Source organism: Pseudorca crassidens, chromosome 9, assembly GCF_039906515.1.
Source record: "Pseudorca crassidens isolate mPseCra1 chromosome 9, mPseCra1.hap1, whole genome shotgun sequence".
NCBI lineage: Eukaryota > Metazoa > Chordata > Mammalia > Artiodactyla > Delphinidae > Pseudorca > Pseudorca crassidens.
In genome coordinates this window covers 6,022,734-6,029,879 of record NC_090304.1, presented here as the reverse complement: position 1 = coordinate 6,029,879, position 7,146 = coordinate 6,022,734, and the positions used below count along the sequence as shown (strand labels likewise).

The 7,146-nt window shown below is 52.2% G+C and overlaps 1 long non-coding RNA gene across 1 annotated transcript; it reads right to left on the bottom strand.

Moving 5' to 3' along the window:
• Positions 1-627: 627 nt before the first annotated feature.
• On the bottom strand, positions 628-4,649 carry LOC137231207 (uncharacterized). The gene is made up of 2 exons (XR_010946407.1): positions 1,813-4,649; positions 628-846 (listed from the first exon to the last, which is right to left on the bottom strand). It is a non-coding gene; the product is annotated as an uncharacterized lncRNA (long non-coding RNA).
• Positions 4,650-7,146: the final 2,497 nt, after the last annotated feature.

The following is a 7,146-nucleotide window of genomic DNA, read 5'->3' as shown; positions in this document are numbered from 1 at the left end:
ACAACCAGGGAAGTCCCCCAGGCACTCTTGTTTACACACCTCCCTTAATGGGGAGCTTGCTGTCCCTCCGAGATGCTCTCAGTCTGGGGGGCTGAGCTGACATCCGCCTCCCTGAAGATTCCTCAGGTGGCCTGGTGCTCAAGGCCCACCTGGATCCCCCCCCTTCCCCCTTTCCTCCCTGCAGCCCTTCCAGGTGCTGAGCAGGCCATCCAGATCTTTCTGGTTTTTAGGCAAGATTCCTACTTCTCTCCTCTTTGCCCCAACCCCACCATTCAAGGCCTCAGCCCTTGCGCCCACCCCAATCACTACTCCAGGCCCCTGGTCTACAGCCCCCCTCCCTGGGCTGAGGCCCCACCGGCCAGTTAACTGGGCACTGAAAACACTGAATGGTCCTGCCTTGGACCTTGTCTGTGAGGTTCTCCCATGTCCCTGTCTCCTCCTGGCGAGGTTACAGGCCCATGTCAAGTGTGGCCATGACTGAGAAGCCTCATCTGACCCCCAGGTCGGGGCTGCTCTGCCCCCAGACCCCGTGGCCCTCTGCTCAGTGCCTTTGGTGCAGGTCGGGGTTCAAACCCTCTGTATGAGGTTCTTGGGGCTGCTGTAACAAATGACCACAAAGTTGGCAACTTAAAGCAACAGAACTTTATTCTCTCACAGTTCTGGAGGCCAGAAGTCTGAAGTCAAAGTGTCAGCAGCGCTGGTTCTATCTGGAGACTTGAGGGAGAATCTCCCGCATGCCTCCCTGTCAGCTTCTGGTGGCAACTGGTAACCCTTGGCGCTCCTTGGCTTGGGGCTTCCTAACTCCAGTCTCTGCCTTGTCTTCACCTGGCCTTCTCCTCTCTGCGTCTGTGATCTTCCTTAGGAGGACACCAGACATTGGGTTGAGGACCCACCCTATGTCCAAGCTGATCTCATCCTGAGATCCTTAATTACCTCAGCAAATACATTTCTTTATTTTTCCATTCACAGATACCAGGGGTTAGGACTTGAACATATCTTTTTTTTTTTTTTTTTTTGGAGGGGGGCACAATTTATCTCACTCCAGCATCCCATCAAGGGTCAGGGACAGTGTCAACCTCACCCGCACATCCCCACAAAAAATGCTCGTTGGAAGAAAAGAGGTGTTGTTGACAGGACTCAAGGACTGGGAATCCAAGTAACATGTCCAGAACAGATGCCAGGGTCGGTGGGGGAGCTTGGCAGGTGGAGTAGATGGAATGGCAACCACAGATACCACGGGCTAGCAACCCTGCCTCCCAAATACCAGCTTCTCTGGAGAGGACTGGGGAAAGGGCCTGGTTGCCCTCTGTCTGGGCACTGAGGCCGGGCTGTGAGCACAACGTGGTCCCCAGCAACTGGGACCTGGTGGAAACCTGGGGCCTTGTGGGCAAAACCCAGGTTGGAGAATAAAGGGCTGAGGGGTTGCAGCATGGGGAGGGGGAGGGGGAGGGGTGGGTGGTGGGATGGAGGCTTGGCATGGGAGTCTGAGGACACAGATGGACGTAGCTGTTCTCTCCGGCCTTCCACAGGCAGCTGGGACCCTCGTGGCCTCCCGACTCCAACATCGACGTTCCCTGGAGGCTAGGACTGCCAAAGACAGTGGTGGGGTGGGGGCAATGGAAGGACCATCTCAGCCAGCGAATGTGGGCCCAGAGAGCCGACGGGCCTGGGAGTGAGGTGGGGAGACTCACAGCAACCCTGGGCCTTTGAGCCGCAGAGGCAGGTGGACAGATTGATACCCAGCAGGAGAGAAGGGGCTGGCAGACAGGTTGCCCTGGGCACATGCTGGGTGGCTGGAACAGGGGCCCCTACCTCCAGAGCTGCAGCTCCCTCTTGGGTTTCCTCTGCCCTAATGCCAGTGGCAGCTTTGTCCCCACCCGAGGGGCTCTTAGTTGCAGATGACACAGGCAGCCCAGGTGTCCTGTGCGTACAGAGACTGATGGTCCCTGCAACAGGGAAGCAGGGAGGCTGAAGCCAGCTCTGGGAACTGCCCCTGCTACCACAACAGCATTTGCATCTCCAGGCCTCCCTTGGGCTGCCCTCATCAACACTCACCCATCCTGGGTCCTGGCCCCTTGCCTCATGCTCTCTGCGTCCCAGCGGGCAACTCTCCAAGGAGCTGTGTCGGTGGCAGTTGCTCAAGGGGCCACTTCCTTACCCTGGCATAGATAAGGGAGGCGTGTGGGATCAGGCAAGGTGGGTGCCTTCAGGTGATGGGTTGATGGGAGCCCCAACTGGGAGCAAAGGGAACATAAAGGGCTTCTTGGAGAGAGGGGGCTCAGGATTTGGGGCCAGGGCTCGTGGGCTCCACATGGCCAGTGATTTCAGCTTTCCTGGACTTGGGTTCCTCATCAGCAAAAGAGTAGCATCAGCCTGACAGGATCAAATGAAATAATGAATAGAAAGAGGGTTTGAAACATGTCTGACAGATCCCAGCAGTTGTGGCTTCACTGCTAGCATCCCTTTGTGTCTAGTGTTCTGATCTTTATGAATTTCCTTCCTGTATGTGACCAGTAAAAAACTGTGAATACAGAAGTGTCCAGCGGTTCCTGCCCCCCTTGCTGGCAAGGAAGGCTCTGGATTTCTATGAGGTGGGAGTGGGAGGAAAGGCATTGAAGAGGCCAGAGGGAGGCCAGAGAGCTCATGGCTGGAGCAAAACATCATCACAAAGAGGCAGGCTGAGGGCAGGGTTGGGAAAACCTGAACGGAGAGCTCAGGAAAGAGCGGGTGATAGCGGCAGCTCCCATTCACTGAGGCCTTGCTCTACACCGGGCACCAGCTCCTTTAATGCTCCCCCAAGCTTGTGAGGTGAGAGGAACTTCAGCCCCATTTTACTGATGAGGACATTGAGCTCAGAGAAGTGAAACCACTTGTCAGGGATGGAAGTGCAAGTTCACGTCTGCCTGACCTCAGAGCTCATGCCCACGGGAATTAGTCTGAGCTTCTCCGAACATGAAAGAGTCGGGCCCGCAGGAGGCCCAGGTCTCAAGATGCAGAGCGGACAAGCTCCCGGCCAGGGCCCTGGCAATGTGGAACTGCTGCTGGAGCACTGGCCTTGGGGCCCACGCCCCTGTCCTGACTCCAGAACTCCCCCACTGCGCAGCCTTGGCTGGCCCTTCCTTTCTCTGGGCCTTAGTTTCGTGAACTGTAGCTGGGCTGACTTCACACCCAGCAGCTGCAGGGGTAGAGCATCCTTTGGGCCAGACCTCAGGGCGACGCCTCACCCAAGGCGCCCTTGCTCTTCAGGAACTGGTCGCAGTTGTCCCAGAGGCTGATGAAGAATGAGGAGGGGTCCCGCTGGGAGATGGATTGAGCAGGCTCACAGCCGTGACAGCCCCACCAGGACAGGCTGGTGCAGAAGATGGTGGGGAACCAGTGACGCGCTGGCTCCAGCTACCGGGGTGTGGGAACTTCATGACAAGTTCAAGGGAGATGGTGACACAGGCTGTGGCCTTCACTGACCAGCACTGTAGCCACATCTTAGACTCCAAGTAAGTCACATAGGACCTTCCTATCCCTGGGGGAGGTTCCAAGGTCCAGAAAGTTTCTGGCCAGAGGCAGGTGATTCACAAGATTCATGTCACTCTCTCCAGGGCCACCACAGCCCTGGGCACTTGATAGGTAGCATCACCTCCTGGGGGGCTTCCATCCTTCAAGGGACCCTAGACAGGTTGTATGCCCTTAAGGCAGAGCCCCCTCTGTGAATGGCTATGTGTCTTGTAGGGTCTGTAGGGGAGGCTGAAGGTAGGCTCCACTTGGGAAGATGTGCCCAGGCCCAGGTCCAGGCAAGGCCTTGGCCCTGACTACAGCTTGCAGTTAATTCCAGCTGTCTGGGAACCTCCATCTGCTGTCGGTTCCCTGGTTACCTTGCTCCTGGGACTCCAGATTCCATTGCACAATCCCTCCCCTCAACACCCACTCTGGGATCCAAGCTTCCCCCTCACCTCTCTTTAGCACACTCATTTATTCCCCCAACATTTATTGAGTACCAACGGTGTGCCACATACTGTCCCAGATATACTACAGGGGAATAAAAAAAAAAAACAGATCTGTCAAAGTATAGAGTTTAAAGAAAGGACTCTGGAACCAGGCTGCCTGGGTTCAAACCTTGGCTCTGCTACTTTCCAGCTGTGTGACCGTGAGCAACTTATATAACCTCTCTGAGCCCCAATTGCCTCAACAGTAAAATAGGGCTAAGGAGAGTATCCCCCCATGGAGTTGGGGTGAAGATTCAATGCCTTAATACGATGCTTGAATATCGCTTGGCACACGGTAAGTGTGCCGTGTGTTTGTGATTATCAGTCTCCTGGCAGAGGCAGAAAATGAACTGTAAACAAATAAAATAATTGCAGATTATGGCTAGTGTTCTGTAGGAAACAAACAGCATGCTGTGGGTGGAGGACTCTAGGTGGGGTCGTCAGGAGGGTCTCTCGGAAGAGGTGACTTCTTTAGGGTGATGTGCAGAGGATGAAGGGAGCGGTCTTGGCAAGAACAGGGAAAGCACCTTCCAGGCAGAGACCAGCGAGTGAGAATCCCTGAGGAGGAAAACAGCTTGGCAGGTGTTGGGAACACCAGAAGGCTGACAGGCAGGAGATTGGTGGGTGAGGACGGCATGGCATGTCAGAGAGGCCAGCAGGCCCTTGTAAACCACAGAAAGGAGTTTGGCTTTTTTCCAGTGCAGTGGGCAGCCACACAAGGTTTTTGTGTGTTTCTGTAAGTGGTATTGAAGTGTATCGCACATGTAGAAAAGTATACAAATCATAAGTGTGCAGTGCTGCAAATTTTCAAACACACGCACACACAAAACAGAGCTGGGGGGAGGGGTGGGGGGGACCCTGCACTGGGATCAAAACCAGAACATGAACAGCATCCCAGAATCCCCCTCAGGCCCCTCACAGTCACCACCGTATGGTAACCGCCATGATGACTTTTAACAGCAGAGAGTAGTTCTGCCTGCTTTTTGAACTCTCTGTAAATGGAATCATACACCATGTGGTCTTTTGTGGCCGGTTTCTTTCATTCAACTTTACAAGCAAGATTCATCCACCTGTTGCAGGTGGTGGTAGCTCTTTTCTCCTCTTTGTTGCACCGTGTGCCATTGTGACCGTACCGCTATGCACTTACATACGCTCCTGTGGACAGGCACTTGTAATTCCTGTCTTTGGCACACATACATATGCTTTTCTGGTCACTGAAGGGTTATTACATGAAATTGGCAAGACCTCCTTTCAAGCTCACTCCAGACTCCAGTTCCCACATCAGCCCACTGGGCTGACACCAGAAGCAGAACAGCCTCAACTTCACCTTTTTTTTTTTTTTTTTTCCTAATTGAAGTATAGCTGATTTACAATGTTGTGCTAATTTCTGCTGCACAGCAAAGTGACTCAGTTATACACATATATACATTTTTTTATATTCTTTTCTATTATGGTTTATCCCAAGAGATTGGATATGGTTCCCTGTGCTTACAGTAGGACCTTGTTGTTTATCCATTCTAAACGTAGTAGTTTGCATCTGCTAACCCCAAACTCCCAGTCCCTCCTGCTCCCTCCCTCCCTCCCCCTTGGGAAACACAAGCCTGTTCTCTATGTCTGTGAGTCTGTTTCTGTTTTTTAGATAGGTTCATTTGTGCCATATTTCAGATTATACATATAAGTGATATCATATGGTATTTGTCTTTCTCTTTCTGACTTATTTCCCTTAAAATGATAATCTCTAGTTGCATCCATGTTGCTGCAAATAGCATTATTTCAGTTTTTTTATAGCTGAGTAGTATCCATTGTATATATGTACCACATCTTCTTTATCCATTCATATGTTGATGGGCATTTAGGTTGTTTCCATGGCTTGGCTATTGTAAATAGTGCTGCTATGAACATAGGGGTACATGTATATTTTTGAATTACAGTTTTGTCGGGGTATATGCTCAGGAGTGGGATTGCTGGATCATATGGTAGTTCTATTTTTAGTTTTCCGAGGAACTTCCATACTGTTCTCTATAGTGGCTGCACCAACTTACATTCCCACCAACAGTGTAGGAAGGTTCCCTTTTCTCCACACCCTCTCCAGCATTTGTTATTTGTAGACTTTTTAATGATGGCCATTCTGACCCATGTGAGCTGGTCCCTCATTGTTCTGATGTGCATTTCTTTAATAATTAGTGATGTTGAGCATCTCTTCATGTGTCTACTGGCCATCTGTATGCCTTCTTCGGAGAAATGTCTATTAAAGTCTTCCACCCATTTTTCAATTGAATTATTTGGCTTTTTGCTGTTGATCAACCTCACCTTTTTACTGCTCCAACAGAAGCCAGTATCAGTGTGCCATTTTATGTGCTGATGGTGTGTCTAATTTCAATGCTCTCTCCTGAACCGGAACCCTTCATGCCTCAGTGTCCTCATGTGGAAGATGGGCTCGGTCATTCCAAACTGCACCTGGCTGGCTATGAAGATTAACTTAGATGAGAAATGGCAATGAGAGCCCATGGCCCAGTGCCCAGCCCCCCCCTTCAAAGGGGCATAATTAATGACCTTTCTCTCCTTTTTCTTCGGAATCCATAAAATGAACTGAAAACAGGGTGTCCCCTGTGGACGAGAGTGAAACTGGATCCTTGGCTCCCCAGGGTCCTGCTTTCTAGACCAAGGATGCCCCCTCCCACCAACAAGGCCAGCACAGACCCAGCTCCTACTGAGAGGGCAGTGCCCGCAGGTTGCTTTCAGCCCCGAAATCCCAGAGGGTAGATGATCCAGAAACTACTGCTGCCTTAGCACACTTGCTCCCCACCTGAGATCCTCTCCCCTCTTCCCATCCCACCCCAGATTCTACAGATCCCCTCAGAAGCCCTCCCAGGTACCCACCAAGCCTGCTGTCCTGGTAACTGAGCCCACAGCACGTGGCACCTTCCCCCCGCACACCCCAGCCCCTCTTAATGCGTGCGTGCCTCCCTGCCAGACTGCGCGGGCAGGGAGGGACTTGTCCCCCTGTTCCCGGAAGATGGAAGATCGCCCACACCTGGCACTGTGCCTAGCATCCAGCGGGGGCGTCATATCTCCTGAATGATTCATTCATTCCTTTTGAGAGAAAGCAGGACCCCTAAGTGGTTAAGAGTATGGGCTTTAAAGTCACATAGACCTAGGTTCAAGTCTT